This window comes from Meleagris gallopavo, chromosome 7, assembly GCF_000146605.3.
Source record: "Meleagris gallopavo isolate NT-WF06-2002-E0010 breed Aviagen turkey brand Nicholas breeding stock chromosome 7, Turkey_5.1, whole genome shotgun sequence".
NCBI lineage: Eukaryota > Metazoa > Chordata > Aves > Galliformes > Phasianidae > Meleagris > Meleagris gallopavo.
Genome location: NC_015017.2, coordinates 28,699,690 through 28,706,946, shown reverse-complemented (window position 1 = coordinate 28,706,946; position 7,257 = coordinate 28,699,690). Strand labels below are relative to the sequence as shown.

At 47.2% G+C, this 7,257-nt stretch overlaps 1 long non-coding RNA gene and 2 other non-coding genes across 4 annotated transcripts; 2 read left to right on the top strand and 1 right to left on the bottom strand.

The window, feature by feature from the left end:
- The first annotated feature begins 593 nt into the window (after positions 1-593).
- LOC116216834 lies at positions 594-7,251 on the top strand. 2 transcript variants are annotated; one of them, XR_004160370.1, is made up of 3 exons: positions 594-3,116; positions 5,283-5,416; positions 6,731-7,251. It is a non-coding gene; the product is annotated as an uncharacterized LOC116216834 (long non-coding RNA). The 2 variants fall into 2 exon arrangements; XR_004160371.1 differs by having other exon boundaries at positions 5,283-5,665.
- TRNAG-GCC lies at positions 6,856-6,926 on the top strand. Its single transcript has one exon. It is a non-coding gene; the product is annotated as a tRNA-Gly (tRNA).
- Positions 7,189-7,257, bottom strand: TRNAA-CGC. Its single transcript has one exon. It is a non-coding gene; the product is annotated as a tRNA-Ala (tRNA).

Below are 7,257 nucleotides of genomic sequence, written 5' to 3'. Positions count from 1 at the left end.
CTGCCACATGCAGGGCCACCAACATCCCCATTTAATGCTAGACCGGGCTGCCCAGGGCCCCATCCAATCTGGCCTTGAACACCTCCAGGGATGGAGCATCCACAGCCTCTCTGGGCAGCCTGTAACAGCAATAGGGCGAGAGGTGATGGCTTCAGGTTGTACCAGGAGATGTTCACACTGGGTAAGAGGAACAATTCCTTCTCCAAAGAGCAGTCAGGCAGTGGCACAGCTGCCCACGGAGTGGTGATCACCATCCCTGGGGATGCCCCAGAGCTGTGGGGAGGTGGCACTGCGGGATGTGGGCAGTGGACGTGGGGGGTGGGTGGGGTTGGGCGTGGGGATCTCAGAGGCCTTTCTCCAACCTTAATGATTCTTTGATTCTATGATTTCCTGGGATTTCAGCTGTTGCTTTACTTTAGGACTGAGGCAGTTCTCAGTATATAGAACTGGATAGCAGGGAGCAGCTCTGTGCTGTATTAACATCATTTACCTACTGCAGGTCCTTCCCCACTACTACAGTGAGGTTCAGTCTGGACGGCCTGACCACATGCGGACAGAGAGGACCTTTCCAATGCCTCTGATTTGTGGTAGGGCCGCTGCATTCATAATACAGATGATTCATGAAAGAACTGCTAGAGCTCCTGCCCAGAGAAGTGCGCAGCTTCTGGGAGCCTACCTTTGTAAAAACAGGCTGTGCCTAACAGGTGTGCAGAGACAGGTTCACACTTTTCATTCCTGGTTGTTCCCAGTGGCCCCAGTGGCATGGAGCTGGCAGCTGTGGCTACCTCTCAGTGATCTCTGCTACATCTCGTCCTGGAGCTGCGGCTTCTCAGGATCGCTGCTGATTTTTTACCAGGTTTGCAGAAGCACTAGTGAGCAGTTAGTCCAGTTTTTAACAAAGTAGAGGCCAGATTTCAATGCTGCTGCCTCTGAGGAATAGTTAGCAGAGCCCATAGGGCAAGGAGCAGGAAACCTGCAGGGCTGGGATGGAGGTTGTGCTTCAGCTTCACAGCGCAGGGCTTGCAGGCTTGGTTTTCCCTACTGAGCATTTCCTTCTCAGAAGTTCTCCAATCCCTTAGCTTTGCAAAATGGCAGATGTCCAGTCTCGAACTTCTAACAGTTAAATGAAGTGCTAGGCCTATGAGACCTGAAAGTGAGTTGCATGACCTACCAGTGGATTGCATGATTTCTGGAGACATTTTGTGTCTCTTCTCTCTGATTACCCCTGTTGATTAGCCCCTTGTTCTGTGATAACCAGGGCAACCCTGACAGAGCATCTGCTGTGGTCTATAAGGGCTCTCCATTTCTCATCCCATTTGCCATGTGCTGGGCTTCCAGGGTCACAGCTGGCTGCCACAGTTGTTTTGGCCAGTGTTGTTTTGCAGTGAGAAGGCACGCAGCAGTGATACACCATGCTCCTCTCCTTTTCAAAGCTCCTGGCTGAACCCTTGGCTGCTCCGTACATTGCAGTGTACTGAAGTCATGTTTCCCCCAGTGCTTGGGATCTCCTTTTCCATGCTAGACCAAAGCACCAGCAGATCTATGGCTGTGTCCAAAACCTCATCCCCACAGGGCTGTCTGTGCCCAGCTTGTATCCTCGTGCAGGTGATGCCATGGATGTGGGATCCCGCTGACTGCAAGTCTCTGCTTTCCAGGCATCAGCCTCCAGCCATGCTTCTTGGCTGCCTCCCAGAAACTGCTTTTATTGCTGTTCTTTGTGTCACTGCTTAGTCAATGTGCTTTACAGGCAGCAAGAGACGTGCTCTCTATCAGGCACAGAAAAACAACCTGCCGTGGGGATGAGCAATGGGCACAGCTCCCCCCCACCGCTGTCCCTGGGGCATGCTCTGGCCTCCTGTTGGCAGCTAAATGTCAGCAACAGGTCCTTTCTCAGGGGCCATGGGAACCCAATCCCTCCCTTTGGGTCAGATGTAACCACGGGAGCTAAATTGGAAGCTGCAATGGTTATGTATGGCTATCAGCTCTCTAGGTGGCATTTAAAGGCCGTAAGCAACTGCATGGGTTGGCTTTCAGAAGTTTTGCAAAGTCAGGGATATTTGGGCTGGAAGTAGTTTTAATCCCAGACAAATTAGGGGATGTGGTCCTGCCTTTTCCTTTGAAAAGGAAACAAGATCCCGAGGGATAGCTGGAATAAATACTCCATAGATCTTCAAGTACTGAATCTGTGGGAATACCTGAATTGAACAGAAGGAACGGAAAATGGGAAAGAAATAAAACCAAACCCAGAAGACTATGGTTCTTTTAGGGACCAGGAAACAAGGATTCGTGTGCAATTTGCAGTCCTGAAGGTTGTTGTCCACCTGGATGTGGCTGCATTGTCAGCACCAATTTATGGTACATTTGGATCGATTCAGAACAAGACGGGGCTTGAGTATAAAGTCTGTCCACATCTGCTTTTTAAGTGAGCACATTCTGCATCTCAGAACTTCTGTATTCATGAATTCTTCCAAGCCAACACTATTGTAAAGGGGGCAGAAATGAGAGAGCTGTGCTACTCTTCTCCTCACGGAGAAATCCTGGGAGTGAAGCCTCTTGTCAAAGCAGCCGGGATGATGTCTTGCTTACTGGTTGGTAAAAACTGGGCCTCGTGTTTCCATAGTGCAAGATTTGTAGAGGGTAAAAAATAAAAATAAAAAAAAAAATGAGGTGGTATGTCTTGGTGTATCACAGAATTCCTTCAAGTCTGTGTTTTATTTCACGTCTAGATCAAAATATTACCTCCCGAGCCTTGTGCGTGTGGCTTGCTTGCTGGGACACCTGCCAGCCAGGAACTGAGGATGCCTGGAATCATGTGCTCAGCAGGTGTAAACTGCGTGCAGGCAGAGTTCACCTCCTGTCCTTAGCCCCAGAGGCAGTTCCTCTTCATTAGCGAGGGAAGATAAAGAAGATTATCGTCGCAACCTGACTGCATGCCAGAGTTATGTATCATAAGAAGAAAATCTGTTCATACATTCACAAATATGTTTTCTCCTGGTCTGTCTGTAGGAAAATGTCTTCATGAGGGGAGAGAGAGAGGCAGTAATCGCAGGGAAGTTGAAAGGAAGCGACAGGCAGAAGCAGGACCTCTGCTGAGATTTCTTCAAGCAGGATGCATGGTAGGTCCCACTGCTGGGAAATAGAAGCACTGAGTCACAGCTGTGATTAAAGGTGGAGCAGTGCTCCCATCGCCGGCTGCGGGGTCAGCTACCCCTCAGAACTACGAGTGTATTGCCTCTTACCAGATCTGCCATTTACCACCTGAACCAGGGCTGTGCTGCTGTACTGCTAGTGTTTAAATGTTTCTCCCCTTGCACCCAGCAGATAAAAGCTCTGCTGTCTTTGTGTATCTGTATGTGTGTCTGGAAAGAGAAGGAGGCTCATTTTTTCTATTAAAACGGAAGTAATGTGTTATCATCATAATTATGTCTTATTGTTTGCTGTTATGTAAAGATAACAAATCAGGGCTGAGTCACAGGAGCAAATGCAAAAATTGCATTTTTAAAAGAATAAGGTCACAGGCTACATGATTTGTTGCAGAACAAACACAATAATTAATTGGCCTCTCCCTGCAATGGTAGCACAGGCATCTTAACTACAGGAGAACCAGGAAATGGAAAACAGCAGTGTGCAGGAGGACCATTGGTATTATTCTGGGGCTTATTGCGAGCTCTAATAAGAAATAAAAATGTCATTGGTAGAGAGGGAAGAAAGGCAATATCTTTAGAATTGCTGCTTTGACAGTGCCAGTGTATATTTCCTGTTGTTTAAAGATTTTTATTGTGGGAAATGTGGAAAAAATATATTTTAGAAAATTATTTGAAGTTTATTTTTCTTTACATACTCCAGAGGGAGAGATTACATGCAGAGTATGGAACAGAGAAAGCTTTTTGGAATTTGTGCTCCTTTTTTTATTTCTCTGAGACAGTGATAGACCAGAACCAGCCCAGTGAATGCACACGCGTGCCTTTTGTCCAGGCATTTTCTCCACTGCACTGGTTAGGGAAAAAATCTTAGAAAACCTGTCCGAGGACATATACAATCGCTTTCAAAGCTTACCCTGATATTCCTGTCATCAATGAAGAAATGCAGGATTGGGCTCTCCTGTCCTCTTCTAATGTCCCTTCACTAGCACTGCTTGGTTGATAGTTTCGGCTCATTGCCATGTGAATCCTGTCTGGGACAGACGTTTTCGGGGTGTGCACAGATTTGTAAGGGACTTATGCAGTTGACTAGCAATAGAAATCAATGGTTATGTTGGAAAAAAAGTTATTTTAAATATCCACTATATCTTGTCAATTTGGGTTTGGTGACCTTTTGTAATCCAGCACTGTTGAGCTGAAAACAAAGGGAGGAAAATCCAGGAGTTTCCCTTTCTCTGGTATTTGAAGCACAGAAACATGACTGGATGTAAATGACTTCTGTTTGTGTCTGAAGCTTGTAGGCTGGATATCGTGGCTCAGCTGCCTTTCTGCACTGCTTTTGACCACACTGCCATCCTCCAGCTTCCCCAGAATTTAAGACCGTACCTTTTTATCTACAGCAGTATTTTCCCTGCAGATTTTAATAATTAATTGGGACAAGCCTGGTGGGTCTGGAGATGAGCGCAAAAGAGGCAGCAGATCCGTGTGACCAAGTGACCTTTTGCTGTCCTGCCAGTCCCTGTGCTCTCCTGTGCTCAAAGGGACACTGTCAAAATTGCTAGCCCTTAAAGCTGTAACTTGCTCTGACAACTTGTTCTACATTATAAGTCTTACCTAAAAGATTACCACAATTGTTTTGTTTGTTTTGTTTCAGCAGTCTTTGCTGAAGGCTCCTCAGTGTAGATTCATTTGTCTTTTTAGGTAGGTAGATATTTCTAAGCACCCAACTTCCTCTCTGGCCTGTTAAAATCAAATTGGTGTGCATGTTATTGTGCACAGCAGAGGCTGCCAGGGAAGGTGTAAATTTTCTGCACTCTGGAAACAGAGGCAGTGGCACACTTCGGAAGAATTTGTTTAAAAGGTTTTTAGAGGCCATTTTGAAAGGCCTACAGTTACTTTGGGGCAGCAGTAAGCGTTGTCTGGGCTTTCCTGGCAACATTAAGAATTAAGTACATTAAGTACTGGTCTGTTAAGTGTAAGGAAGGGCTGTCCAGATGTTGTCCGTGTTTCAGGGCAGTTTGAGTTATTCCTTAGGAATTAGTTCTACAAGAACTCCATTTAGTACTGTTCAGCATGAAAATGTGAATCAGGGCGAGTAGTCCAGGTACATTTGTAGCATCACGCTTTCTTGTTTTTATACAGCAATACAGAGATGGATGCAACTCCAGTGTAATTGTGAGTAGTGCACAGCCATGCTGGCATCATGTGGCAGGAGCACGTATGGCCATATCTAACAGGGAAGAGGGAATGAACAGTGCCCACCTACCACACTCCAGGTAACTCACACCTCCAGTTTTAAGCTTGATTTGAGCACTTTTACCACTTCCTGTCTGAAATTCTTTACCTTGTTCCAATTGCACCTCGATCACCTGCACTTGAGATGCTCTCAGTGCCCCTGAACTACAGCACCCTCCTCAGAGGCACACTGCAGAGGCAGCAGCAGTGCCCGGAGCACATCACCCCCACCCTGCAGCAGCAGAGCCGCTAGGAAGGCACGGTGTCAAGCCTTAGCCACAAGCAGCAAGGTCAGAGCCCCTTTAAAGGTGACCTGGGATGGAAGGAAGTGCCTTTGCCCCTTTTTGATGGATAAAAAGACCTAAGAAAATCCGTTCTTCCTATGTTTTTCCTCCTTTGTTTCTGCTGAAGGTCCATGGCATCTCTTTAACTTCTGAAAAGATTTCTGAACTAAGCTGAAGGGGATGGTTTTCTAGTCATTTTCTAACGTTACAGATCTTGATTCTCTCCATTCAGCACTCTCCCACATGCAGTCATCCTAAAGGGAAGTTAGGTATGAACCTGTCACACTGCTTGAACAAGTGCTTACAGAGCACATTCTGGAGCAATGCTCCACCTCCAGTGGGTCCAAATCCCCCTCCTTCACCGAGCTGTCTGTAACCCTTCAGCCAGCATGCATGGATGTTCTGAGCAGATGCAGAGCACTGTGATGCACATGGGAAATGATTCTCTTGGCTGCAAACTGCGAGTGCAAGGGCTGGTTTCACTTTCACTCTGGAGATGGCGTGGGGTTGGTAACTCTTTGTTGATCATCTCTAAAATCTTTCTCCACATATAGTAAAATAGGAAGTTAAGCTCTTCTTAATATGAGCTCCTTCCACCTCTAACTTCTTTTGGGATTTCTTGTTCTGGAAAAAGTGTTTCAGGGCTGACTGGAGATACTGTAAGCATAGCCTAAGTAAGAATTACTACCTGATGTTTTTACTCCGTTACTTTCAGCCAGTGTGAAACGAGAGGCTGCAATCTAGGGGAACAAGGAGCGGTGATGGCGTTGCACTGCACTGCTGCAGTGGCTGACATTGTTACATCACCATTACCCACTGCTGCACCACCTACACTATTACCCGTTGCATATCAGTGCCTGTCGGCTGTGTGCCTCAGAGCAGGTGGCCTCCTCTGGCAGTGTCCTCCCAGCACTGGAGAAGTACAAGAAGAAACCTGCTGTTATTTAGCCTGAATGCTGTTAAATTTAAGGGATGATGAGTTCACTAGAGAAAGTTACAGGGTTTTTAATCTGTTGGGGCAAAATATGTATACAAATGTTGCTAACTTTCTAAAAACATTTTCTCCTGGAGGTAATGGCTGGAGCTGCTGATGGTGAGCACGGATCTGGGAGGAGACAAAAGCGAAAGAGGTGACGGCAGAAACCCGGCGTTTGATGTATTGTGGGACGGAGCGGGAAATCAGCGTCGCAACGCGTGCATTGGTGGTTCAGTGGTAGAATTCTCGCCTGCCACGCGGGAGGCCCGGGTTCGATTCCCGGCCAATGCAGCCAGTGTTTTTTGTTTTCTCTCTGTTATTTTTGTCTTCCTTTGGAAGGCTTTATTTATTTACTCGTCTTTCATTTCGACAAAAAGCAGTTCGCTTTTTAAGGCCGGAGAAGCTGCAGTGCCGCGCTGCTGTTCCGGCCTCCCCGAGGACTCGCCTCAAGCGCACAGCGGTGCTGCGGGGCAGGGCCGCGCCAACCGAGGCAACGGGAGCGTCCCGCAGCTTTGGGGAGGGAAAAAAACATTTCGAAGCGAAAAGAAGCCGCTGGAGATGCCGGGGATTGAACCCGGGACCTCACACATGCGAAGCGCGCGCTCTACCACTGAGCTACATC